The following is a 27300-nucleotide window of genomic DNA, read 5'->3' on the forward strand; positions in this document are numbered from 1 at the left end:
TAAATACATTAGAAAATAGAATTGGAAGAAAAAAAGCTCAAAAGAGATATGTGGTGTAAATAGGAGGCAAAAGATGGGAAATAGGTATGCATCATTGTGTGGAAGAATGTTCCAGGCAGATGGGAAACCCTAATATGGAAAAAGAGTCCAAGATATGAACTAGAATTTAGGTCACAGATAATAAAGGAGCCAGCAGATCAGTCCATTATAAAGAGTTTGGCTTCTAGCATGTCTGAAGTAGACAATTTGGTAAAATTTAAAAGAATCATTTCACTGCTGTGTTGAATAGTTAGGATGGAACAAAACTGGAAGCAGAGAGACCATCTGAGATAATGCCTCATGCTAGGTGGTGGCATAGTAGGTGAGAAATGCCCAGATTCTGCCTATATTTTAAAGGTAAAGCCAACATGATTTTCTTATATATGGAATATAGCAAAATAAAAAAAATGCCTTTAAAAAGTAAAAATACCTTCAAGGCTCTAGCAGAATGGAGTTGCCCTCATTTGAGATATTTATGTAAAGTTTTTTGGGGGCCAGGGGGACCAGGATTTCAAGTTTTGCATGAAAGATGTCAAGCAGGCAGCTGAATGAATATATGTGTAGGAGAGGGGTGTAGGCTAGAGATATAAATTTGGAAGTTATCAGCACAAGTCCTTCAGATTGAGTATCAACAGAGGATGAACATAACAAAGAGAAGAGGATGAAGGACTGAACCCTACTAGAAGGTGAGGAAAAAGATGTAAAGTATATTCAGGAGTTAACAGTCAGGTAAGGAGGAAATCAAGAGCATGTGCTGTCTTAGAAGCCAATAAACAAAGTGTATTAAGGAGGTAGGAGAGATCATACCAAACGCTGCTGCTAAGTCAAATTGGCCACTGGATTTTGAATTTATGGAGGTCACTGGTGACCCCAAGAGAATTTTGGTGGGAAGATGGGGTAAAAGCCCACTTGAAATGAGTATAATAGAGAATGGTAGGAGATGAAAAAGTGACAGAAAATACAGTTTTGCTTCAAAAAGCAAATAGAATAGTAGCTGTAATGGAAGTAGAAACAAATTTACTTACTATTTTAAAGATACAAAACAATACGTGTGTATACCCTAGGATAAATTCAGGACAGAAGATGACATAGGAGATACTGGAGAACTGCCAGAGTGATGTCCTTGACTAGAGGATGAGGTCTAATGTACTGAGAATGTAGCATGGATATCTTCTCTAAAATGAAAACAAAGCATACAATATAGATGCTGATTAACTAGGGAGATATAGTAGGGTGTATATTGAAGTAAACCTAGTTGGTTTTTTGTTCATTTTTGTTTTGGTAGCAGGGTATTGGGGATTGAACCCAGGGCCTGTCTGACCCATGCTAGGCAAGTGCTATACCACTGAGCTACATCCCCAACCCTAGTGTGACCTTTTAAATGCCTCACTTATCACTGAATTAGAAAACAAAGTTCTTAACTAAGAATCAGTAGGTAGGAGATATAGGGTTTTATAATAGGGTAAAATAGATACCATAAACTAACCAGTGCAGACTACTTTAAAATGCAAGACCTTTTCAAAACGTATATACAGTGAAGCTAGCCAGCTAACTGTTGCTTTATTAACAATAACTTATATTTGTTGGGGATTTACCACCTGCTAAAAGAAGTGCTTCAAATACATCATCTCATTTAATGCTCTTCATGAGCCCATGTTAAGCCATTATTATTATCTCCATCTATCAAAATAAAAATGAGGTTAACCTCAAGGCCTCCTATTAAGGAATACACAAGGAAGCCAAAAAATTAGTTCTCATTCATTCAAAGAATTTGCTGGAATTTTATTACATGTCAGACAATGCGCTTAGTGTTGAGGATAAAATAATGATCCAAACACTAGAAAATATTTTGTCTTCTTGAATTTTACAGTGCATTAGTAGAAAGGCATCAAATCAAATAACTAAACTATAATGTTACAAGTGTGATAAGTGCAAAAGGGAGAGCTGTAACTAAGGTGGTATCTAAGCCTATAACAAGAGGGAACTGTTCCCTCATTACGTGACTTTTCAGCTGAGCTCTAATGAGTGAAAAAAGAATTAATCTATCAACCTACAAAGAGTTAACCTATCCTTTAGCCCTGGACGAACTAAAACTAATATGTGCCATACATTTTGCTTGGTACTCTATGTACATTTTCTTAGCAATGTTCTCAAAGATCTCATAGGGTAGAAGAACTTACATTTTAAACATGCAATCTTAATGTGGCACAGAAAGGTTAAGTAACTTGCTCAGGGTTATCAGTCACTCAGGAGCTAAATGAGATGGGAACCAGAGTCCATTTCCAAAGCCTGGTGCTCACATTTCTGTCTGGCCTCTCAAAACAGCATACAAGCCATGCGCAGTGGCTCACGCCTATAATCCCAGTGACTCCGGAGGCTGAGTCAGGAGGATCCCAAGTTCAAAGCCAGCCTTAGCAAAGGCGAGTCCCTAAGCAACTCAGTGAGATCCTATCTCTAAATAAAATACAAAACAGGGCTGAGGATGTGGCTCAGTGGTTGAGGGCCCCAGAGTTCTATCTGCGGTACACCGCTCCACCCCACCCCCCCAAAACAGCATACAAAAAACATTGGAACACAGTAAGCTCTAGAAGTCAAAGCTGCCTAGGCCCTTCCACCTCCATCCCTTACTGGTGGCACGAATTCGGACAAGTAACTTAACGCCTTGTTTCATCATCTTCAATACAAGGAGGGTAATGACCATCTTACAGGCTTATTGAGAACATTAAACATGATAATGGATGGAATACAAATAGGGCAGGGAGACACGCATGATTTGAAAGTTTCGAGCAACGTTTTAAAAAAGTAAACAAAGGACAAAATTCTTCTTGACGTTTTACTTGACCCAACGCATCCAAAATACCATTTCAACTCGTAATCATAATAATTGTCAGAGATACAGCTCTTGTGGGATACTACCTTTAAAATCCAGTGTATAATTTACATTTAATCCGGGTTGCCACAGTGGCTAGGGGGCCATCGTACTGGACAACGCACCTCCAGGGGCCATCAGTCTGAGGCCCCCAGCAGCCGCCTGGCCTTCCATATTTATCCAGAGTTCCCCAGAGAAGCGAGAACGTCCAACCGAAGACTGGGGCCCGACTGGAAGCCAGCTTATAAGAATTTAGGGTTCCGGGATCGAAGGCATTCCGACCAAAGCCTCCGCCAAGACCCAGGCCCCAGGCTTCCTCAAGCCCTGCTCCCCGCCGCCTACCGCTCCTCTCCACTCTCAGTAGTCTTTACCTCTGTCGTCCTCACTCCTTCCCCCAGCTGCTGGCAAGAGCTGAGAGGTCCGGACGTCCAGATCCGTGATGCTAACCTCAGCCTGCCAGAGAGTTGCCCTCCCATTCATTTACCTAGTAGTCCTCTAAGCGCCAGGGCTTTTTGAACACAGTTCCCGCGAGAACTCTCACTTCTCACGAAACGTTCCTCTAACAGCGCGAGAAAAGCCAACGCGGAGGAGCGTTTGGCACAAGCGCCCCGCCCCTCCCCGCCCCCCGCAACGACTGCGCAGGTGCGTGTGGCGAGCCCTGGGCTGGGGCTGGCGCAGGCGCGGACCTGGCCTCTTGGCGTGTCAGTTTTACCTCAGGTGATTTTCCAGGCTTTCGTCTAGGTGTCTGCTTAAAATTGCTATGTTTGTGGGGCTTGTGGTTTTATGACAGGGCCTTCTGGAGGGACAGTGTCGGTTGTCGGGGATGGGTGGGACTGACCTTAGGGGCCGTTGTCAGCGTTGTCCACCCACCAACGGACTGCGCGCGTGCCCTCGGAGGATCTTCCCGCAGAATCTCTTGTGGTTCTAGGACCTGGAGTCTGGGTGGCGACGTGGGTCCATGGTTACCATGTGGCTTTGTGCCCCACCTTGTAGCGCCTTGGCGCCAAGTTGCACACGTCAAACAGCCCAATAAGGTGCACAGGATACCTGTCACCTTCAGAGGAAAGCCAAGCCCCAGGAAGAAAAAATGGCTGTCTTACGTGACAGAATCTCAGTGTGAACTAATGCAGTCCGATTCCAGAATCCAGGCTCTTGAGAGCATGCATGTTTAAATAATCTTATTTTGTTAACCTAGTGTCTATACGTTATTTAAAAATTTAAGCATTCATAAAGAATGGCGTCCAACATTTAGTGAACACTGCTGAGTCCTAGTAACCTTTATGGGGTCATCTTTTCTTGCCTATTTTAGGACTTGGTTTGTGGCTCCCCTCCCTTCCATCATCAGCTTTTTTTCATTTCTGTTGGACGGTCCCTCTCCACAGAAAAAACTGTTGTAATAACTGCCATTGCAAAGTGATCATAGTAATAATAATAATAATAGATAAAATTTTGTAATAACTGCCATTGCAAAACAACAACAACAATTTCCCTGACTCCAATCAGGTACAACCCCATTTGTTTGCTTCTCTTTGTAACAAAACATCTGAAAAAAAAATGTTTACAATTACTAACTTCATTTTCTTACATTTTATCCCTGCCTGCTCCAACTTCAGCTGGGGTTCAATTCCAGCCAATATAGTGAAATGACACCTCAAGATCACCAGTGATTTTTTTTTGTGTGTGTGTGTACTGGGAATTGGACTACTTGCCTTGTATGTGCTAAGCATGTGCTCTACCACTGAGCTACACCTCAAATCCACCAGTGATTTGTATCTTGCAACATCAAGTAGTCAATAATTAGTTCTTCCTTCTGCTGAAATTTGTCAAGAGTTGATTGCTTTCATTGAATTTTTGTTTTATGTTTTGAGGTGCCGCACTCTCCTTGATTTTTCCTCTTTTCACTTTCTTTTAGATACTTTTATTCTGACTGAGTTGACCAGATTACAAAAGACTAATCTCAGTTTTAAGACAAGCAACAAAGATAACAGATGCATCTGGGACCTGAATGAACCAAATGCTCATTCATTTTTAATCAACCCTGTGTTCTTTGATAAATGAAATAAATACCTTTCCCCTGTCATTTAACAAAGATTCCTCAACTCAGAAGTCAGGAAGACACTATTCTAGCCTGGACCAGTAATGAAATGAAATAACTAATCCAAAGGTCTTTCTTAACTTTTTTTTTTTTTTTTACCTCCTCCTTTTACAGGAGAAAGTAAACTCAGTATCATCATTTAAGTAAAGGATTGAGTGGCCACCATGAGGTAGACATAGCAGAAGGAATTCAGAGATATGATAACTACTTTCTGGGAGATGCTTACAACATAGTGGAGTATTGAGAAATATAAAAGTAACTATAGGGCTGTATATGAACGCCACTTGTGTGGTATAAGCCTTACAGTAAATATTATATGGACAGATATGTTTTGTTTGGTCATTTAAAACTTCGCAGTGTAGGTGACATTTTAAGAAAAGTCTTGAGGGATGGCAGAGCTAAGGAGGAATGAATTCAGGAAGAGGGAACAGCATTATCATAGAAGCTACTCATATAAAAATTGTTAGATAAAATTTGTAGGAGGAAATAAATTTGGAGTAGACTCCTGTACAGGGTTCAGTAAACCAAACCAATATGAAAGCACTCTTGCTAAATGTTTAATGAATAGCTGGCCTTCAGTCAATTTCTACGATTGAGCTTCAGTCTATCCTAAGTAGCTACCTGATTCAAATCAGTCAAAGTGCTGAGCTGTAACCCATTAAGCTATCAATATGCCCTATTTTTGTTTACTATCCATAAATAACTATCTGATCATGTTGCTCGAAGGAGGTCTTTGAACTTGTGGTTGTGCAGGCTGCCCAATTTTAGAGTTGTTAAAGTCAGTTATGATTTTTAAATTAGTTGCAATTTGTCTAGGAATGGTCTAATGAGAGTGCTATCAGTACCACCACTAGACACTAGATGTCACAAGTGAAATGAATTCTAAATAGTCTCTGCTTCTGTTAACATACTACGGATTTATAGTTCAAGATGCAGATTCCTATACCCCAATAAGGTCCAGATACCATTCCTTAAATGCCAAAGGCCAGACAAATAAAAACATAACCTTTTATCCGTAATTTTCAGTTTATATAACGAGAGGCCATTTCCTCCACAGTAGTGATTACCCAGCATAGAAGGGGACTCTAGATACTGGGAAACAGCAACAAAAAAATCCGGCCTACTTCCCATCATAACTCCTAATATTATAGCTGTTCAAAATGTAGATAGACAGATGTAGCTCGCTTATTATCTTTCCTTCATTGTGACTGCTTTAGACCATTTAGTTAGCAGAAGTGGTGTAGAAGGAGGTGTTGTATTGCATTGACAAGCTGTGTTTATTTTGACACAAACTTATTTAATAGTTGCTTTAGGTACTACAGCTTCCTTCTCCCTGTGACCTTTCCTATGTGTGTACACAGATAGAGACAGAGAGACATATCTGGTGTCTCTTCCTCTTCTTACAGGACATTAGTTGTATTTTAGGGTCCCACGCTTATGACCTTATTTAACCTTAAAGACCCTATCAACTCACATTGGAAATTAGGGCTTTGGCATATGAATTTGGGGGTACAAATCAGTCCATAACACAGGGTATTAATAAAAAATCCACTTTTCTGCAGTCCCAGTGACAAATCTCATTGGCTTGGATTCATTCACATACCCATCTTTTAAACAATCACGGAATCAAGGTGATGGGTATCCCAGAGCTGAATGGTAGAATAAATTGTAAGGAACCAGTATGGCTGAAAATGAAAGGAAAGATGAATCACTCAAAGAACAAATGCAGTGCTTTTGGCAGGAGTGAGAGAAATTGATGCTGAGAAGTTAACGAACAAATGCTGACCATATTGGGATAGCACACACTTGCTTTGAGTGAGGACTTATTCTATCAAGAGCAAAATAGAGCTCGTTAAAGAGCTGAAGATGGTCCTACACACTGTAGCTCCCAAAGAGACTGGGTTTCATTACCGCTGTTACTATTAAACAGTCAAATTTGCCTGCCTGGAACAATTATTCATTTTGATATCTAATTATCACAGTGGGAATTGTGACAATTCAATTTCCTGGTCTCCTGCTTGTTGCCACTAGGTGACAGTCTTTGCAAATATTTTTTCTGAACAAAACATATTCCTGGCACAGAAATTAAATTCTGTTGGAAGAGGTGGTTTCAGTTAGATTAGCCAAATGCACATATTTTTTTTAAATCCTGAGACTTGAAGTTCTTTTTTTTAAAGTCAGAGTGAGAGCGAGAGTGAGAAAGAGAGAGAGAGAGAGAGAGAATTTTTTAATATTTATTTTTTAGTTTTTGGCGGACACAACATCTTTGTATATGGTGCTGAGCATCAAATCCAGGCCACACGCATGCCAGGTGAGCGCGCTACCACTACCGTTTGAGCCACATCCCCAGCCCTTGAAGTTCTTCAAAATCATAGTTACCCCTCATCTGGAATACTCTTTCTCTACTTAATTCACTTTTCTCATTCTTTCCTCTGAAGAGATCTATGACTAATGTTTAAGTCATATGCATATAACACACATTCAAGAGTCAGGATCTGTGTTCCTACTGCAGGCTCTGTTACTTCATAGCCGTGGTTTTCTTTAACCAACTAGTTGGCCTTTCAGAGCCTCCATTTCCCTATGTACAAAATAGGATAATCAGTGTACCTGATTTAGTATGTGTGAAGCTTAAATGAGCTAACACTCTGTCAGCAAATATTAGTTGTTATTTTTGAGAGCATTGTCTTGACTCAAATGTCTTTTCTGTTGGGACCCTTTTCTGAATTCCTAGCCTAGGGCTTGTCTTCCACATAGAATTCATAGAACTCTGTGCTTATCTTTCAAAACACTTATGATAATTTGAGTAGTTTATGTCTGCCTCCTCCACTAAACTGGAAGCTCTTGGAGGATGCTCACCTCACTACAGTTTCTCCCAGCAAGTGCCACATTGTCCAGGACATCCCAGTGATTGAGTCTGATGAGTGAATAAAAAATACATATTCAAAGCACTAATATTAAATGCAATTTATAGATATAAATAATGAATCTGTAAACCTTTGTATCTCCTTGAGAGATTAAAGTAACTTGTAAAAGAATTATGATTATTTATCCTTAGTGGAAAATGCTGAACATTTGTTAAAAATCAGTTTTCATGAAAAAAATCTCCCTGGGAGTGTATACTAAATAAGTGTTTGGATTATTTGATATCCTCTGCAATTTCAATTGCTTTATCTACCTATGACATTATAGGTGTTCTTCATTTGAACCAATATTTCCTCACTGAGAATTCACCCCTTAATGTTATGATTCCAATTCAAACATTTTGTTCTTTTTTTTTTTTCCAGTGCTAGGGAACAAGCTTGGGCTTTGCAGATGCTAGTCAAGTGCTAGATCCCTATCAAGCATTTAAAATGAAATAGTGAATTTAGAATGCAAAATAGCTGTTTTGGAGATGACTACAAAGCAAAGAAACCTTGGCAGAAGTAAATGTTCATTGTGTATAATACAGAGCTTTATATATTAAGTTCTCTTCAAAGGAGAACTATGCTTGATGAATTTAAAGTTTTACAACTTGTACTTTTCTAATATTTCCTCAGGTCCTGGGCAGGTTTATTTATATCCTGGTAAAAACAATGTGGTACATGACCTATTCATTTTCACACATAGAAAATATTTGAGTGTATGATTTCACTAATCCTTAAAATCCCTTAGCTATGAAATGAGCAACTAAAAAGGCCCAAAAGCACAGTCTTGAGAAATGCTAGAGAAATGTTAGTTGTTTTCTAAAATATAATTTAATGTTTCCAAAGTATTCTCAAAATATGAGAAAAGGAGAAAGTGCTTTGTGGGCTTGAGATAGCCCATACAGTCAAATCTTTGTTTTGTTTCTTTCTTTTTTTTTTTCTTGTGGTGCTGGGGATTGACCCGGCACCTGTGCATGCAAGGCAAGCACTCTATACCAACTGAGCTATATCCCCAGCACCTCAAATCTTTGTTTCTTCCTACCAGGGTGATGAGACTTCAGGCAGTTCTAAAATAGCTGTCTCCTTTCTTTGTACTAATGGTTGTACTTAACGGTCCACCACCTGGCAGACTGCCAGAACTGTGGCTTTATCACAAATGCATCCCATCAACTTGCCCATAACATGCTACATGATGCTGGCAGCACTTGGCCACTTTGATAAATTGGTCAGTCTGGTGAAATACTTTTCTGAAATGAAGTCCTGGAACTCATCAGGTGTCTTCTCTTACAGTCATATCTTCCTCTGGCTTTCAGATTACCCAAGCAGCTGGGCCAAAGCCCACATCCTCCCACAAAGCATGCTTCTTTGGAAATTCAGATCTTTGCAGTTTTGGCACTAAAGTAATGCTCTTTCATTGTGTGTTAGATCAGGGCTGAATAATCTCTTGGGGTTGAGTAACTTTTTAAATGTTAGAGGACAAACAGTTCCAGGGGTCAGTGTGCATTTAGCAAAGGTCAGAGTTCCTTATAACTACATTTAAGCCTAGATTATGTTTTGCTTTCTTGTGTGTTAGTCTGGAGGTTGGTGTCACTATCTTCCCCTCAGGGGAAGCAATCTATACAGAAATGAAGTATGGCTTCTGAATTGAATTGGTGTCATCACCAGCATTTTTATTATCTAGTCATTGATTGCTTAACAATAGGGCCACGTTCAATTGCATCTTTACATGATTTTTGTGGTTGTGTGCATACCATAGAGTAAACTTGCATAAACTAGATGATATAGGTCAATCACTTGATGTGGACTCTTAATGTATTCAAGAGTTGTGGTAAAAATGAGATGGATGAGGCTGCTGTTGGTGAAACAGCATACTGTTATAGTAACTTTTTATAGATAGGAGTACACTCTAAAATAAGGAGAGAAAGCATGGTATTATGAATACATAAACCAGTCACATGGTCGTTTATTATCAAATATCATTTACTGTGTTTAATGGTTCTCAGCTTCACTGCTTATTGGTATCATGTGGCATCAGGCAGAATGTAAGTATCAGAAATATTTAGGTGTTCCCTGAGTGACTTTAATATTCAGCCATGGTGGAGAATCACTGGACCAGCTGATCATATAAAGAGGTAGGATCAAGTGAGTCCCTTAGCCTTTTTTTTTCCTGGCTGTTAAGAGCTTTATGCATTGTTAAAATTCCTATTGAATAGCTTTGTGGAATGAATTTTCTTCTTCATTAGGCCTTATAGTTCAAACATTTTCACAAATTTCGGTGCAATAGTAGTGTTGCCTGATAAAATACAGGATATCCAGTTAAATTTGATTTCAGATAAATGAAACTTTTTTAAAAGTATGCCCAGGCAATGTTTGCAATGAATAATAAAAATTATTTACTGTTTATCTGAAATTCAAATTGAACTGGAACCTTGTATTTTTAATTTCTAATTTTTATTTTTTTAGTTGTTGATGGACCTTTGTTTTATTTATTTATATGCTGTGCTGAGAATCAAAACCAGTGCCTTATGCATGCTTGGAAACACTCATTGGTAGGAGAACATGGCTTATCCTTGGGAAAGACAGCAGTCAAATTTGGATTGGAGAGAGCACCATCCCATTAGTCCTCAGAATCTGGGATTTTTACTTTAGCTCTGACCCGTTCTAGCTGCATCAGTGGAAGATAAACATGCAGGGATTGGAGATGTATGTCAGAGTATGTGTTTAGTATGCATGAAGCATTGGGTTCAATCCCCAGTAACTCCCAGCCACCCCCCAAAAAAAGGCATCAGCATATTAAGAATTAAAGACTGCTTAAAATCCCCCAGTGAGCCAAGAAGATTTTCCTTTTTCTAGGGGTGTTGTGAAAAGTGCAGAAGAGGAGGGGTATGGCTATGCAAGGAGATAGGATACAGAAGAGGTGAGTACCTGAATCTGGAGCCTAGGATTTGCTTTCAGGAATCCTAGCTGCAGTAGTGCTGGGATTTCTTTTATTTTTTCTTTTTCTTTTTTTGTCATTTTGAGTCTTTTCTATGGTTTAAGACTTGTTTTTCCTTATTCTTTTTTCACATTATAATTCCTTAATCTACCTGAATATCAGATACCTTCTGCCCTGGCTGGAGTTAAGATTATTCCCAGCTGGAACTGTTCTCCTAGCCTAGGGAGTCCTAACTAATGGAAACTTTCAAAGTTCCTGACAGTCTTGGAAGAACCTTAATCTCAGGAGGCTTCTTAAGCAGTCTGGATGCCTTTTGGCCTGAAACTCAAAGGACTATTCACCTCTAGCTCATTCCTGATATTTCCTTCCTCCCCTTCATCTCAAGAAGGACTAAAAGTCATGGTTGGTGTATTTCTTGGGCAACAGCAGTATCCACAAAGGGAAAAGGAGTGAGATTTCACAACAATTTCCAGAAAGCAGAAGTTGTAGTTATTTTATCAAATTGGTGCCTGACATTTTGATGAACAACTCTTGAGCATCCCCTTATAATTTCCTCCAAGTAGAAGATGGGCAAACAGGTGAAGTGTCAAATCTCTCAGTGCTAGTCCAAGTTAACTAATGGAAGGAGGTGAAACAGGTGAAGCAAATTAACTTTAAACCTGATAACAGTGATTTTTTTCAGGAAGCATTGGATGTTTAAAAGAGAAATGTCTATTGGCAGCAAGAAGACAAAACAAAGGGGCTATGGGAAGGGCTGAAGCTGGCCCGAATCATGCAACACACTTACAGATCAGCTGGGCCCACTTTGCACAGATGTTTTTATAGGAACAAGAGAAGGGGCAGGTATTGTAACACATATTAGCAAAGTGGTGGAATGACTGTTTCTTCACCATGCTCCTCCTTTCTCATGTGGCTGGAAAAAAAGAGGCTTTGGGTTAATTGTCACACCTGAATTCAAGATAATCATATATATTGAGAATAGACCTCCATGGATTCTCAGCCTTTTGGCTAAGATCAAGTGGAGAATAGATCTTTAAGTCCACATAAAATGGGTTAATTTATCTTTTAAGATGCCAACACTGAAAAGCAAAAAGCTGCATCTCTATTTACTTATGAATAAAACAATCATTATCAGCTATTTTATTCCTAGATGAACAAACTCAAAACAATTTGGAGAAAATGCTTCTAAAAATCTATCTTCTTGGGTCTAAATGTTGACATTGTTTTAGCACATTCCAGGATTAATCCTTGTTTTTCCCGATTGTCTTGGTCTTCCAGTTTTTCTGGAATTTTTCAGTACTATCTCTGGGCAATACTTGTTACAGAAAGTGGAGCAAGTTGGGTTTCCATGTAAATTTGTGTACAAATTAGTAGCCCAACATTGCCACATACAGTGTAGGAAAAATTAGCCAAAATTAGAAATGGAATATGTATGGAGTGCGCGCGCACACACACACACACACACATTTGGATTGTCAGCTTGTTTTGGAAAATCAAAATGTTTCTTTATCCTGTACCCACATTCCTCATCTCAGTAATTCATTCTGATCTTTGTGTTGGTCTGGCTGTACTTTTTCCAGTTCACCACTGCCTCTTTTCATTTTATTATTATTCATTAAGGTGAGTCAGATATAAGGAGACAATTATATTACTTCTATGCATTGTTCCTGTATGCATTTGAATTTGCCAGAAAGATTTGATTATGGTATGGCTTCATTGTCCTCCAACCTGATTCTGTGATTTTCTTTTATTCAAATGGAATTCTCAATCCTGCTCTAGATAATCTGATATTTGCTTGGGGGAAAGAACTCAGCTATATTGTAGCTATAACGTTCTGTCATTTCTGTCATATTTCAATTAGTTTGTTTAAGGCATGAATGAATTTGTGACCAACAGAATAACTCTTAAGTTGATTTTCTTCTTTGGCTGTATTTTCATTGATGAAGAATTAATTTTGATCATTTGGATAAGCTCATCTATAAATGGAAAATGGAATTAGCAATTTGAATGTGGCTGCAAGTGTAGGCAAAATATAGAGAAGTAGAACTCAACTTTTGGATCTTCTCGACTTAGTATCACACAACTTTAGCACTAGAAGGGACTTCATGGACAATAGCTGGCCCCATAATTTACAAATAAAACTGAACTTATCATAAGTAAAGTAATTTGTTCTTGATCACACTATGGGTTGGTGTCAAAGCTGGCACACAAACTCATCTCTTTTGAATTTAACCAAGGCTGATATTATTTCCATTACCCTTAGTGGCCTTCAATTATATAATAGATACAATTTTAGGCTTATTTATCAGTTTTCATTGTTGTTTACTATTTATTTCAGGAAGCATTATTTATAACAAAATTATAACATTGTCACAACTATTTTATAAGTTTCCGAATTATTTGTGATAAAATTATAAATAATTTTGTAGGCTCCTTTCTTAAAAACATGAAGATGACCTCAATAATGAAAAATTTGTAATTCATATTTTAAGAAAAAGGACTTCCAAACAGAAAAGCTATCAATAGTTAGTTGTCTTTTCATGACTTTAGATGGCTTCTCCCACTCTTCTCTTTTATTATCTTGTGTACATGTTTTAATATTACTTTTATAATTGTTAAAATTTTTAAGCAGTTATATGCAAGAAACAAAAGCAAATCCAATCTGATAAAGACATGAAGCATTTATGTGATATTAAAATCTTTTCACACTTCATTCATTCCTGTGAGTGAGATGTGAAGACCATTTCCTGTGACCCAAATATGAAAACACACAGAGAAAAGATTTGACACTTTCCCACAGTAAAAGAAGAATGTCTGGTGGCCGTGACTGCCAGGGGCATGTGCTGAGAGCTGTGACCAAGAGTGCATCCCAGGCTGAGTGGCACTGTCTTTAAGGTTAAAGTCCCCCAAATCTCTCAAGGATGACCTCCTCACAGTATCTGGCTAATCAACTTTCCCTATATTCTGGTATGGATTTTTATTTTCTCTGAAATTCTGAAAGCTAAAGAGAATTCAAAATTTAGAGTACTTTTGTCCAGTTCTAGGGAACAAAAAGGCATAAAAGTTAGTACCCACGCCCAACCTGTGTCCAGAAGGCAACAGCTGCATGGTTGCCAGGGGAAGAGTTTACTTGGAGGGCGAGAGAAAACACTTCTTAATAAATAATGTGTTTTTATGACTTCTGTTTCTGGGAAACCTGATATGTACAATTCACCTACACATATTTGAGGTCAAGTTCCAACTGTGTTTTTATTAAATATTTGACTGTTTTATGTGTTTTTAGACTGAATTTGAGACCTGGGTGATTAAGGAGTATGTCTGTAAAGAGTTTGCCTCTCTGTCTTGTCTCTCTTCTGTCTTTTCTCTCTCTCTCTCTCTCTCTCTCTCTCTCTCTCTCTCTCTCTCTCCCCTTCCTTCCCTCCACACATACAAACATACACACCCAAATACATATGCTTATACACTCAAACCTACATAGCCCATATACTTTACATATGTCTGTACTAAATTTTGTAATTAGTTGACACCACTTTCTCATGCACCTTAATTTTATTTCTTAAGAAGGTAAAGCATCAAAAACCACTGATAGCTTGAAGTCAATCAGTGAATCAATATCTTCAGTTCTCTGATATCTTCCCTGAAAAGCTGGGCTGCTTGAGAGAATGCTCTTGATAAGCAAATCCTATATTTTGCTTCTGTGAGGAAGGCACCGTTTTACTTATTTCTTCTCAATAATGGAAGAGACACAAGTCCAGATATTCTGTTACCCTGGAGAAATATACTAAATTTCAATAAAACATCAAGGCAGGTTTTTTTTTTTTTTTGAGTGTGTGTGGGGGTCGGTATCAGCAGTTAATTCTTAGAAGGAGTGCTTCATTTATAAACTTTTGGCATGTTTCTAGATTTCAGGACCCCATCCATATCTCTCTCTCTCTCTCTCTCTCTCTCTCTCTCTCTCTCTCTCTCTCACACACACACACACACACACACACACACACCCCTAGCCCTAATCTACATTTACACACCAGTACTGCAGTTAGGCTAGAACACTTCTGCTGATTGGAAGAAGCCCTTCAGGCAGAGCCTAGTGACAGTTCACATGATACAGGAGTAAATCCCTCCCTCTGGCTTTTTGGCTTTCTTAGGGTTGAGAATAATGAGCAGTGCCTTCAGCCTCGGGTGACTGATGCTCTGACTCATAGGAGGGTACTCAGAAGTGGCACCTCCACTTAGAAGGAAGAGAATGGACAAATTCCCAGGCTGCACCATTCAGTTGTTTTCAGGTCGACCTGGAAAGAAGCTTCATTCATGGTTATTCTTGCTTCTCACTTTACAATGATGCCTCTGAAACCTTACAATTCTCATCCTAAAATAAATACATTTATACATTGATAGTTGTAAGTATTAGAAAGGAAAATTTCAAAAAGGAATTTTACCATAAGATTTGGCTTCTTTGGAAAGTCTTTAAAATAAATTTCAAATGATTTTGGTTTAGAACACTATGTGTGTTGGAAAATGAGTGAACCTTTTATCAGACCTCACAGTATGGAAAGTACTAATAGACACATTACATTATTTATAGGAAGAAAACAAGGGCATTATGTGGAACAATTTAGTTAAATTTCTGATTGAGTGTGGGGGATTGGGATATTTAGGAGAATACTACTGACAAGTAAATCCATCCAGTCTTGCAATGAACAGATTTGGGAGAGGAAATATAGAGAGGTCTTGGACTGAAGGATATGATGGAGGAAGCACCTAGCTTTAGAGGTCCCAAGCTGGCACTGTAGAATGGGAATCATACAAAGCTTGATTTTAATCTCAGCTTAACTTCTTTACAGAATAAGGACTTTGGAGCCACATTTCTTGGATCTAAATCATACTTTCACTGCTTATTCTGTGAACTTAGAAAGGTTTTCTTATCTAAGAAATGGATATAATAATACATCTGTGGCTGTTGTGAGGATTATATAGGATGTGATATTCAATGTGTTTGGAAAGGTGCTGGTGCTTCATTCATTATTAGCTACTCTTATTATATGAGTGACCTTAGAAAGACTAGTTACTCGGCTGCCCCTATCTCAGTATCCCCATATGTAAAAGGAGAGGAGAAAAATATTGTAAGGATTAATTGAGAGGGTGTGTTTTAATAGCTTATTTTATCCTTTTTATTTAAAAATTCATAAACACACATGAAAGTAAAGAGATGTGTTCACGGTCAGACTTCAACAATAATTTTTTGAGATTTTTGTTTTAACAATTTTCGCACTAAACTTTTTGGGGGGATGTTTGCAATCACATCACAGATGATATCCATTTTTCAGTATGCAAGTGTGCTATTGTTTGAAAGATGTTCACAATGATGCTTCGGTGTGGAGCCTCTTGGCAGTCTTATTTTTTCTCCTTTCATCAGGGGATGAAGTCTGTTTTTGAACCCCCTTCAACCTAGGCTGGCCTTCTAGCCTGTTATGTCTAATAGATGTGACAAAAGTGATGTTGGGAGATTCTAAACTCAGGTTTTTTGATTTCTAGGCAGAAGAATCATTGAGTGGAACCCAGCCCTTAGTGCTGACTTTACAGAATTGTAAGTAAACACCTCCACAATGTTTGGAGTGGTTTATTATCAATTGATAGAGAACTAGCACAGTGATATGTTTTCTTAAAGTGCCTAAAGCAGGTCTTCAATAATGAACATGAAGCTTTTACCACCCTGTGCAAAGGACTTAACTCATAAGGCATGAGGCATTTTACAACTCTCAGGGAGGATGTCAGTGTTGTAGGGTCCATGTGGAAAAAGCCAGTGACAGTCATCCTAACTAGAAGCCTTCTGAGGTGGAATTATGTATTCCATCTTAAGGTCTATAGGATGCTGCTTCTTGGTCCTGAGCTTTATTGGGTTATAGTTCACTTTAGTGAAATATATGGAACATCTTAGAAAAAATGCACAGTGCTCTTTGCTCCCCTGCCCTCTGCAAACACATATATAGAAGGTATGCTTACTTCAGGGGGTCGTGGACCAGTAAATGCATGGATACCAGTTAAGAATCTCTAATCTGAATTCTCAGGGATATACAAACAACTCTAACTGCCAAGGAATATGTTTATGACTGTTTCCAGCTATTTCTGACAGAGGCAGATCTGTTGGTATGGGTTTCTGGCTGAATTTTCAGGTTTAGAGTCTTAAAACTTCTTGCCCAGTGATTTGTTTCAAGGTCTTTCAAACCTTTCAATTTATCCCTCTAGATCACACCCCTAGACCTCTCTTTACTCCAAGCATGAGTGAGAATGCTCAGTAAGCTCATCTTTCCAGCAGAGCCTCAGCAACTGCTGGTGCTACCCACTGTGCTGGGTGCCTCCAAGTGCCATGACCTGTACATTTCTTGAAGATTCCGGCAAACATTTATTAGGCTTGGGTGGACTATCATTGTTGCCTTGGTTCATATTTTGCCACTGCTTTACTATTGTCTATCCTGTCCACCACACTTGATTTGCTAATGATCTTGTTATGGAGGTGGCTGGCCCTTTCGCCTTTGAATCCATCTTTTTCTAATACTCCATAGGGCCAGTAGTCTGCAGGACTACCTCATCAGTAGGTGAGGACAGAAGGAAGCAAGCACATGTTGTGATAGAGAACAGCCCCTAACTCAAGTGAATTGAGAAATTGGAATGTCACTAAGTTTGATATTAGAGTAACTTTATTGTCTACAGAAGAGACCAATGAAAGTTTGATTCTTGATCAATATATAAAGAATATAAAGAAGAACCTACCGCACATCTCCTTCCTTTTTCTTTGCTTTATTCTTTGTAATAGCACTTACCACTGTGGGTAATAATATACATTTACTTGTCTGTTGTTTGACTTTCTTCATTATAAAGTAAGCTCTATTAGAACATGGACTTTTTTTTTTTTTTTTAGTTCAGTGTTTAATTTCCCAAATAGTTACTGGCACATAGGTACTTAGTAATGATTTTCATTATTTTTTAAGAAATAGATGTTATTAAACTGGCATTTTCCTAAATTCTTCCAACATTGGTATTTGTAAGAATCTCCTGGGAAGGGTCTTTAAAATATGTAGCTGTCTGGCCTATATCTTTGGAGACTCTCATTCTTAGTGTGAAAGTTAAGCTCCAAAATTGGGTATGTATATAATTAAACTCCAAGTGATGTTAAGGTAAATGGAAGCTTTTTGAAAAAGGTACTCTATGTGACTTATATTCCCTCCAAATAAGGACTCCAAGAATATTTAGGAAACAAGTTGAGGCTCATTTTAGCAATTTGGGACAGATCAAAATAATGGTAAATCAAATAAAAACCTATTCAAAATAAAATAAATAAAGCAGATAATTCATTACCTCATTCTCATTAACAACAGTTTTCTTCCTGCCCCTGATATCTTTTCACTTCTTCCATTTTTATAGGTTTTACTAAAGAGATGTGTCTCGCAAATGTAGAAAATTTGCCTTTACTATACATTTCTTTCAAACTGAGAAGAATTTGGTAACAGTCACTGAGAATGCAAAAGAAAATGCTTGGAAATGGGCAAACTCACTTGTCATTGGAATTTTTTCTTTAAACATCATATCGGACAATTAACACCTATAACAAAAAATCAGTTAATTTCTGGGGGAAATAATCAAAATAATCATTAAAATATGAATTTTTATTGGTTCTTTTTAGTTATATATGACAGCAGAATCCATTTTGATATAATTATACAAGCATGGAATATATCTTATTCTAGTTAAGATCCTATTTTATGGATGCATATGATGGTGGAATTCACTGTGTTGTTTTCATATATGTACATGGGAAAATTATGTCATATTCATTCCACTGTCTTTCCTTTTCCTATCCTGCTCCCTTTCCTCCAGTCTCCTTTGTCTAATCTACTGGACGTCTCTTCTTCCTCTCACACTACTCCTTATTGTGGGTTAGCTTCTACATATCAGAGAAAACATTTGCCCTTTGATTTTTTTGTGGATTGGCTTATTTCACTTAGCAAGATAGTCTCCAGATCCATCCATTTACTAGCAAATATCATGAAGTCTTTCTTTTTTATGGCTAAGTAATACTTCTTTGTGTACACATACCTCATTTTATTTATCTATTCATCTGTTGAAGGGCACCTAGGTTGGTTCCATAGTTTAGCTATTGTAAATTGAGCTTCTATAAACATTGATATGGTTGCATTACTATAGTGTGCTGATTTAAAGTACTCTGGATATATACTGAAGAGTGAGATAACTCAGTCGAATGTGGTTCCATTCCAAGTTTTCTGAGGAATCTCCGTACTGCTTTCCAGAGTGGTTGCACCAATTTGTAGTCCCACCAGCAAAGTATCCCCACATCCCAATCAAGACTTATTTTTTGCTTATATTCTTGATAATTGTCATTCTGACTGAAGTGAGATGGAATCTCAGTGTAGTTTTGCATTTCAAAAAATATATAAATGGTTAAAAATATTTAAATTTTTAATTCTTTTTACTAATCAAAGAAATACAAATTTAAAGATGGAATTTTTTTCCTCTAAGTTTGGAAAATTAATATTTTGTGTTAGAAAAGGTGTGGGAAAACAGCACTCCCTACATGGCCTGGAACAAGTTTTCTGATGAGAAACTCAGAAATAAGTCTCAGAATTTAAAATGTGGATGTTTTTTGGTCCAGCAACTATGTTTGAGGGACTGTATCCTTAGGAAATTATTAGACAACTGTATACCTTCAAGTATATTAATGGATGGACAATTTATAAAAGTCAAATATTTTTTTAAAAATTTAATATTTATCAATTCAATATTAATAAAACTGCTTAACATATATCCATATAATGAAAATAGCTGACATTAATTGAACACTGTTATTTGGCTGTTACTGTACTAAGTGTCTTATAAGGATTAACTCACTTAACTTTTGCAACAGTCCTCTGATAGATGGTATTATCTCATTTGAAAGATGAAGAAATTGAGCCCTAAGGAGGTTGAGTGACTTGCTTGAGATATCAGCAGGTAAGAGTTGTATTGAGATTGACATCTGACAGCTTGGCTTGAATCTTTGCTCTTACCACCAACACGTCATAATAATCTAACACAGCAACTGTGCAGACAGGGTAAGGGTAAATTCAATAGAGGAAAGTAGATTTCAGAAGGACCTATCATAATGGAGCAGAGGAAGAAGGAAAATGTATACAATGATTGGAAAGAAAGGTTTTATAGAGCAAATTATTATATCAGGGGTTATTTGGGGGTCACTTTTGCTTTCTTTATGAATCTTTACAATTAAAAGTCTTATTGGGTATAAACCAAGGAGTGGGATAGCTGGGTCAAATGGTGGTTCCCTTCCCAATCTTATAGTAGTTTTGATTTTTATTTCTCTAATTGCTAGAGACAATGAATACTTTTCATATATTTGCTGATCAATTATATTTCTTCTTCTGTGAAGTGTCTGTTCAGTTCCTTAGCCCATTTATTGATTGGGTTATTTGGGTTTTTTTTTTTTGGTGTTAAGTTTGGTCTTAAAATCAGCATACTGTGATGCAGCCACATCAATGTTTATAGCAGCTCAATTCACAAAAGCTGGACTATGGAACCAACCTAGGTATTCCTCAATAGATGAATGGATAAAGAAAATGTGGTATATATACTCAATGGAATATTATTCAGCTTTAAAGAAGAGTAAAATTATGGCATTTGACAGTAAATGGTTGGAGTTGGAGAATATCATGCTAAATGAAATAAGCCAATCCCACAAACCCAAAAGCTGAATGTTTTCTCTAATATGCAGATACTAATTCACAATAAGGTAGGGGGCACTAGGGAAGAATAACATTACCTTAGGTTAGATAGAGGAAGTGATGGAAGGGAAGGGGGAAGGGATGTGGGGATAGGAAAGACAGTAGAATGAAACAGACATTATTACTGTATGTATATATGTAACTACATGACCAATATGATTCTGTCAAATGTATACTCAGAAAAATGAGAAATTATATCCCATCTATGTATGATATATCAAGGTGCATAAATGTATTCTACTGTTATGTATAACTAATTATAGCAAATAGGAAAATTTTTTAAAAGATTCTTATTCAACCTGTATTTCCAAAAATTAGAAAAAAAAAAAAACCTTTTTCAAAAACCATTCAACCATTAGACTTGGTTTGTTTTGACAACATTGAAGACTTCCCATTTGACTCCCTTAGTTTTAGTTTTCCCAACTCATGTTTCCTATAGCCAATGCCTTCACAAATTTAAATTCTTCCATCATTTAGTATTGGTTCCATGCCTATATTTTGGTGTGATATCCTGGGAATTAATAATAAGAGCAAGAGCTTGACTTTGTGCCCAAGAGAGAAGAGTCCCTAGAGAGCCCCAGAGCACTCCACCCCACCCTCAGTCATTTGGGATGTGGTGTAGCAAAATCATTATTCAGCTTGGAAGAACAGCTAAGCTAACCTGCTAGCAAACTAAATGTTCAGAGTCAAATAAAACGTTAATTACAGATGTCAAGATTAGAGTTTGCTTTTCCCGCAAATTCCATGGGGTCTCTAAGCAACTTGATCTTTGAATCCCTGAGGTACTAAACATCTATAGAGAAGAGATCGTTATCTTAATGTTTCAAGAATCCTCACCTTGAGTGCTGCCAAGTAAAAATCTAGCTTAACAACACAAACTACAAGGAATATTTATTGATTTTTTTTTGAAGGCTGACATTTAAAACACAAGTTGATGATTGTAACTGTAAAATCTTCTAAAATTCTGCAACTATATATATAAGGTGCCTTGTCTGACTTAAAGAAACAACTATGTAATCATCAAGATTAGATTTTAATGTTATGAAACCTTTCCATGCTCTACTGTACTGGTTGCTTTAAGAGTGTTTGTGATTTTACCAGAGAAGCACTTCCCAAGAGGAATTTTATGGCTATAAGACAAAACGCTGAGTCTTCATGTTCAGTATTCATATACATGAATTCATCTCCTCCCTTCTTGTCTTAGTCTACTAATCCTGATCACAGGGGATCCTTGGGACAAAATACAGATTAAATAACCAATGCCCAAGGCAGAATAAATTGCTAACATTCAAGCTATATTTGCTTGTTAGCACATATTGTTGTGGCTACAGAAACACAGGTATACAAGAAATGTAAAACTTCACATTTTTCTTAAGTACTAAACCTCACATCAATATTCAACCCTCATTCTCTTGAGTAGAACTAACCATAAAGTTAGTCCCTTGTGGATGAACTCAGTCTTTCCTGACTTAAACTCAGCAGGCTGAGCATCCCTTCTCTCCATTCTTCCTGAGTGGCAGGCAGCATCGTGGCATTAGGGAGGTGAGTTAGCTGCCAGAAACTCATACATCTCTCTACAGCCAAGGAAATGATGCACAGCTCATTGCCCTGCCGTGCCTTGGGTGATGTGGCTGGCCAGTTTGGATTCTCTTGGCCCCACAAATCCATGCAGCCCTTCTCACCTATCCCTTCATGCAATGCTACTTGCCTCCCCAGATCTAGGTGGGCAGTGTGTGTGTGTGTGTGGGGGGGGAATTCCCCTCTCCTATCTCATCATCACTCTCCTTTCACAGTTAACACTAGCCTCCTTTATGACTCCCTGACCAGAATATCATTGTTGACTTTTTTTTCTGCTTCTATTTTTGCCTATCTACAAAAGTGTCCAACTTTGAAAAGCTCAATTTTCAGAAAAGTTGTAATAATAATAATAAATATATGTAATCCTTTATCTAAATATAGTAATGGCTAACTTGCAGCCTCATTTGCTTAATATCTCTCTCTCTCTCTCTCTCTCTCTCTCTCTCTCTCTCTCTCTTTCTCTCTCTCTCTCTCTGTCCACACACTCACACAACTTCTCCCCACAAGAACAAGGCATTCTTCTGCTTTCTCAAATTTGGAAATTTAATATTAACACAATGTCATTACTAATAGCTATGGTTTAAATATTGTTTGTCCCCACCAAAACTCATGTTGGAAGCCTGGTACACAGTGTAACAGTGTTAAAAGGTGATGGGGACTTTAGGAAGTGTTTTGGGACAAGGGGACACCATTCTTGGAGGGATTGATGGAATTGATTAGTTACCATTAGCTTGGATTGTTAAAGTGAGGCCACCTCATGTTGGTCTTATTTTTCATGCCTGCTTCCCTTCTGCTTCTTCAACATGTTATAATGCAGGCAGAGGCCCTCACCAGAGACTTGTATCAGATGACTTCCAGCCACTAGAATTGTGAGTCAAATAAACCATTTTTTGGGGGGGGGGTATGGGGAATTGAACCCAGAGGTGCTTAACCACTGAGCCACATCTCCAGGTGTTTTTATTTTTTATTTTGATACAGGATCTTTCTAAGTTGCTAAGAGCCTCTCAAAGTTGCTAAGGCTAGTTTTCAACTTGTGATCCTCCTGCCAGAGCCTTCCAAGTCACTGGGATTACAGGCATATGTCACCACTCCCAGTCCTTTTTTCTTTTTGATATGGGCTCTTACTATTTTTGCCACTCTGGCCTCAAACTCTTGAGTTCAAGTAATCCTCCTGTCTTAGTCTCTGGAGTAACTGGAGCTTCAAGGATGCCCCTCCACATCTGGCCACCTCTTCTCTCATTACCCAGCATCAGGTATTTTGTTATAGCAACACAATGAAAAAAGACACCAATATACATACATATTAAAGATTTTTCAGTTTTTCCAGCAGTCTCCTTTTCAATTTTTTTTTCCTAATCTAAGATTTAACCTGGAATCATTCATTGTGTTTAGTTATCTTGGATATTTATTGAGAATTGAGTAAAGGGAGCTTTAATTGAGAATATTAGCTCAGAAAATTATCAGAGTACAGAGAGGGAGAGGAAGTGAAACTGGAGAAGGCCATACTCATTTTATTCCTTAGCCCTTGGATTTTAAAGCTTGAAATTGATTCTTTTGTCACTGTTTGCATTTTTTTGAGCATAGATGCCTATCTTGTGAGCAGTGACTTCCAGCAAAGGATGACTAGAAGCCTCCTCTTTGAACACACCAGTTAATATTACACTTTCAATTATTATCCTGCATATCTCAATGTTGTTGCATAAAAATGGATTTGCATCTTCTACTTAAGTGGATGTTTCTCCTTGGGGAGCTTTTAAGAGTTCCCTAGTGTCGAATTGTTCTGTCTTACAGAAGCCATTCCCTGGGAAGACAATGTTCCCTCCTTTCACTTGTTCACACTCTTTTCTGATTCTTTTCCTGTGGGGAATTATTGCAACTGAGGCTAGAGAGCAAACATTTTAGACTGACTTTTGGAAGAAATTCTTTAACAGTTATATGAATCAGGTATGAAATCAGTGACATTGCAGATGAAAACTTGTAGGGCCCTGGTGAAGAACGAAATACTTTTCCACAGACCTCACATAGCTGAAAGGGTCAGTAGCAGCCTCAAGTTGTGTGTAGCAGGTTAGGAGTGTCTTAGCTTTATGATTGTCTCTGAAATGGATTTTTGGAGGATGAACTCAGTTTAATTAGAGCCCATAATATCTGAACTTTAAATAAGTTGCAGATTTTCAGCATGACAACTTCATTACTTCTAATAGGCTTGCATTATAAAGTCAACAGCTTTATGACAGTTAACTAAGGGTTCTTTGTGCTGTTCTAGACAATATTTTATTTGACATCATGGAGATGTATAAATATTTCACTGGTAGAAACACTGAAGAGTAATTTATCTTGTTCCAATAATAGCATAAACAATTGAGCTCAGATTCTGGGATTTACTCAACTAACTCTCGGAGTATATGTTGCTGCTGAGATGTACAAAAAAAAAAAAAAAGAAAAGAAAAAGAAAGAAAAGAAAAGAAAAAAAACTTCTTTCTTTGAAAGATAAGTTATAAACTGGAAAAAATATTCTCTACACATCTATATGGCAAAGGACTTGTATCAAGAATATACAAAGAATTCTTATGGTTCAATAATAAGAAAATGAAAATAACACAATTCAAATGAGCATAGATACAGACAACTTTGGTTAATAAGCCCACAAAACGTAGCTCAGGATCACTAACTGTAGGGAGATACTATAGACTAACTAGGATAGCTCAAGTTTAAAAAGCTCAAGTTGAAAAAGATATTTTAATGACTCTGTTGTCCAACAATATTTGAATGGATAAACAAATTTTAGTATGTTCACACAAGGGTATCCTACTCAGTAGTAGTAGAAAGAATCAAGGAACAGCATGAATAAATCCCAAAACAAATACACTGAGAAAAAAAAAACAAGCAAAAAATGAGCTCACATTATATGATTTCTTTCATCTAAAACTCCAGAAAATCAGTAATGTACATAATTGAAAGCAGTGGGGGTGAAGAGAAGGGGAGGGAGGGGTTACATAGGGACAAGAAAAAAACTGCTGTGTATGATGAGTATATATTCTATATCTTGATTATGGTATTGTTTTCCCAGATGCATAGATATATGGGAGAAAATATACATAGATATTTGAGAGAAATTTGCAATATATTACAGATAAAGGATGAGTATCAGAATATTACAAATATTGAATGGTCACAAAAATCAACAATGAAAAGTGGAAGAAAATTGGCAAATATCTCTAAAAGGATGTGTATGTGATTATAATAGCACAGAAGTAACATCCTTGACTTTCTTAAGAATTCACAAAAGCAAACATTTATGTTAGATTCAAATTCAAGGTGAATATTAGGGCTGGGGATGTGGCTCAGTGATAGAGCTCTTCCCCACTATGTGTGAGTAAGAATATATAACCAATAAGGGAAATGTAATAGTAAAAATCCATAACATAGAAAAAAGGTATAAAAGAGAAAAAGATTTGAGAGCAGGGGAGGGATTCTAAGTTTGGATATGGAGACCCATAATTAATTATCATTATTGTTTTATGAAGTTAAGAGATATAGATGTATCCATAGACATTTTTGCTGAACTCCCATTGTTATGTATTACTTCTGTATCTCTGCTTCAGCCTGCAATTAGCTTCCTTCCACTTGAGTAACTTATTTATACCTTTACCGTGAGCCTGCTTCTAACAAATGTTTTTAACACTTATTTATATAAAAGTATCTTTAGGGCTGGGGATGTGGCTCAAGTGGTAGCGCTCTCACCTGGCATGCATGCGGCCTGGGTTCAATCCTCAGCACCACATACAAACAAAGATGTTGTCTCCGCCGAAAACTAAAAAATAAAGATTAAAATTCTCTCTCTCTCTCTCTCTCTCTCTCTCTCTCTCTCTCTCTCTCTCTCTCTCTCTCTTTCCTCTCTCTCTCTCTCTCTCTTCTCTCTCTCTCTCTCTCTCTCTCTCTCTCTCTCTCTCTCTCTCCCCTCCCTCCTCTCTCTTTAAAAAAATAAAAAATAAAAGTATCTTTATTTTTGACTACTTCTAAATTTTTGTTGGGCATTAAATTATAAATCAATAATTTCCATTCCCTATTTTCCAGATACAGTTCCACTGTCTTCTAAATTCCACTACTTGTGTTGAGAAGTAGATATTGTTTAGGGGTTCTTGGATAGTTTTGAGAAGAGGGTATTGTTTTGGGCTTCTTTGTTAGTCATGTTTACTTCTTCTTTGCCTACTTTTCTTTTTCTTTTTTTGTTTTTTAATTGATTTTATTTTTTTAAATACATGACAGCAGAATGCATTACAATTCTTATTGCACATATAGAGTACAATTTTTCATATCTTTGTATATAAAGTATGTTCAGGCCAATTCATGACTTTATACATGTACTTTGTTTTTTTTTTTGCATTACAATTCTTATTACACATCTATACCACAATTGTTCATATCTCTATTTGTATATAAAATAGGTTGACACCCAATTTGTGTCTTCATACATGTACTTTATACATGATGTCTATCACATTCCACCATTCTTGCTAATCTCCTGCACCTTCTTTTCCCTCTCACCCCTCTTCCCTATCTAGAATTCATCTATTCCTCCCATGCTCCCCCTCCCTACCCCACTATGAGTCAGCCTCCTTATATCAGAGAAAACATTCAGCATTTGTTTTTTTGAAATTGGCTAGCTTCACTTAGCATTATCTTCTCCAATGCCATCCATTTACCTGAAAATGCCATGATTTTATTCTCTTTTATTGCTGTGTAAAAATTCCAAAGTGTATATATGCTACATTTTTTAATCCATTCATCCACTGAAGGGCATCTAGGTTGGCTCCACAGTTTAGCTATTGTGAATTGTGCTGCTATAAACATTGATGTGGCTATGTCCCTGTAATATGCTGTTTTTAAGTCCTTTGGATATAGACTGAGGAGTGGAATAACTGGTTCAAAAGGTGGTTCCATTCCCAGATTTCGAAGGAATCTCCATACTGCTTTTCATATCGGCTGCACCAATTTGCAGTCCCACCAGCAATGTATGAGTGTGCCTTTTCCCCCATATCCTCACCAACACTTATTGTTGTTTGTCTTCATAATAGCTGCCATTCTGACTAGAG

At 37.4% G+C, this 27300-nt stretch overlaps 1 long non-coding RNA gene across 1 annotated transcript in view; it reads left to right on the forward strand.

Annotated features, from left to right (window-relative positions):
- The first annotated feature begins 3559 nt into the window (after positions 1 to 3559).
- Positions 3560 to 27300, forward strand: part of LOC144255677 (uncharacterized) — a 50090-nt gene continuing 26349 nt past the window's right edge. Inside the window, exons 1-3 of the long non-coding RNA XR_013343873.1 lie at positions 3560 to 3625; positions 16374 to 16425; positions 23025 to 23076. This is a non-coding gene — a long non-coding RNA (uncharacterized LOC144255677). The remainder of the gene's footprint in view (positions 3626 to 16373; positions 16426 to 23024; positions 23077 to 27300) is intronic.

This window comes from Urocitellus parryii, chromosome 7, assembly GCF_045843805.1.
Source record: "Urocitellus parryii isolate mUroPar1 chromosome 7, mUroPar1.hap1, whole genome shotgun sequence".
NCBI classification, from domain to species: Eukaryota; Metazoa; Chordata; class Mammalia; order Rodentia; family Sciuridae; genus Urocitellus; species Urocitellus parryii.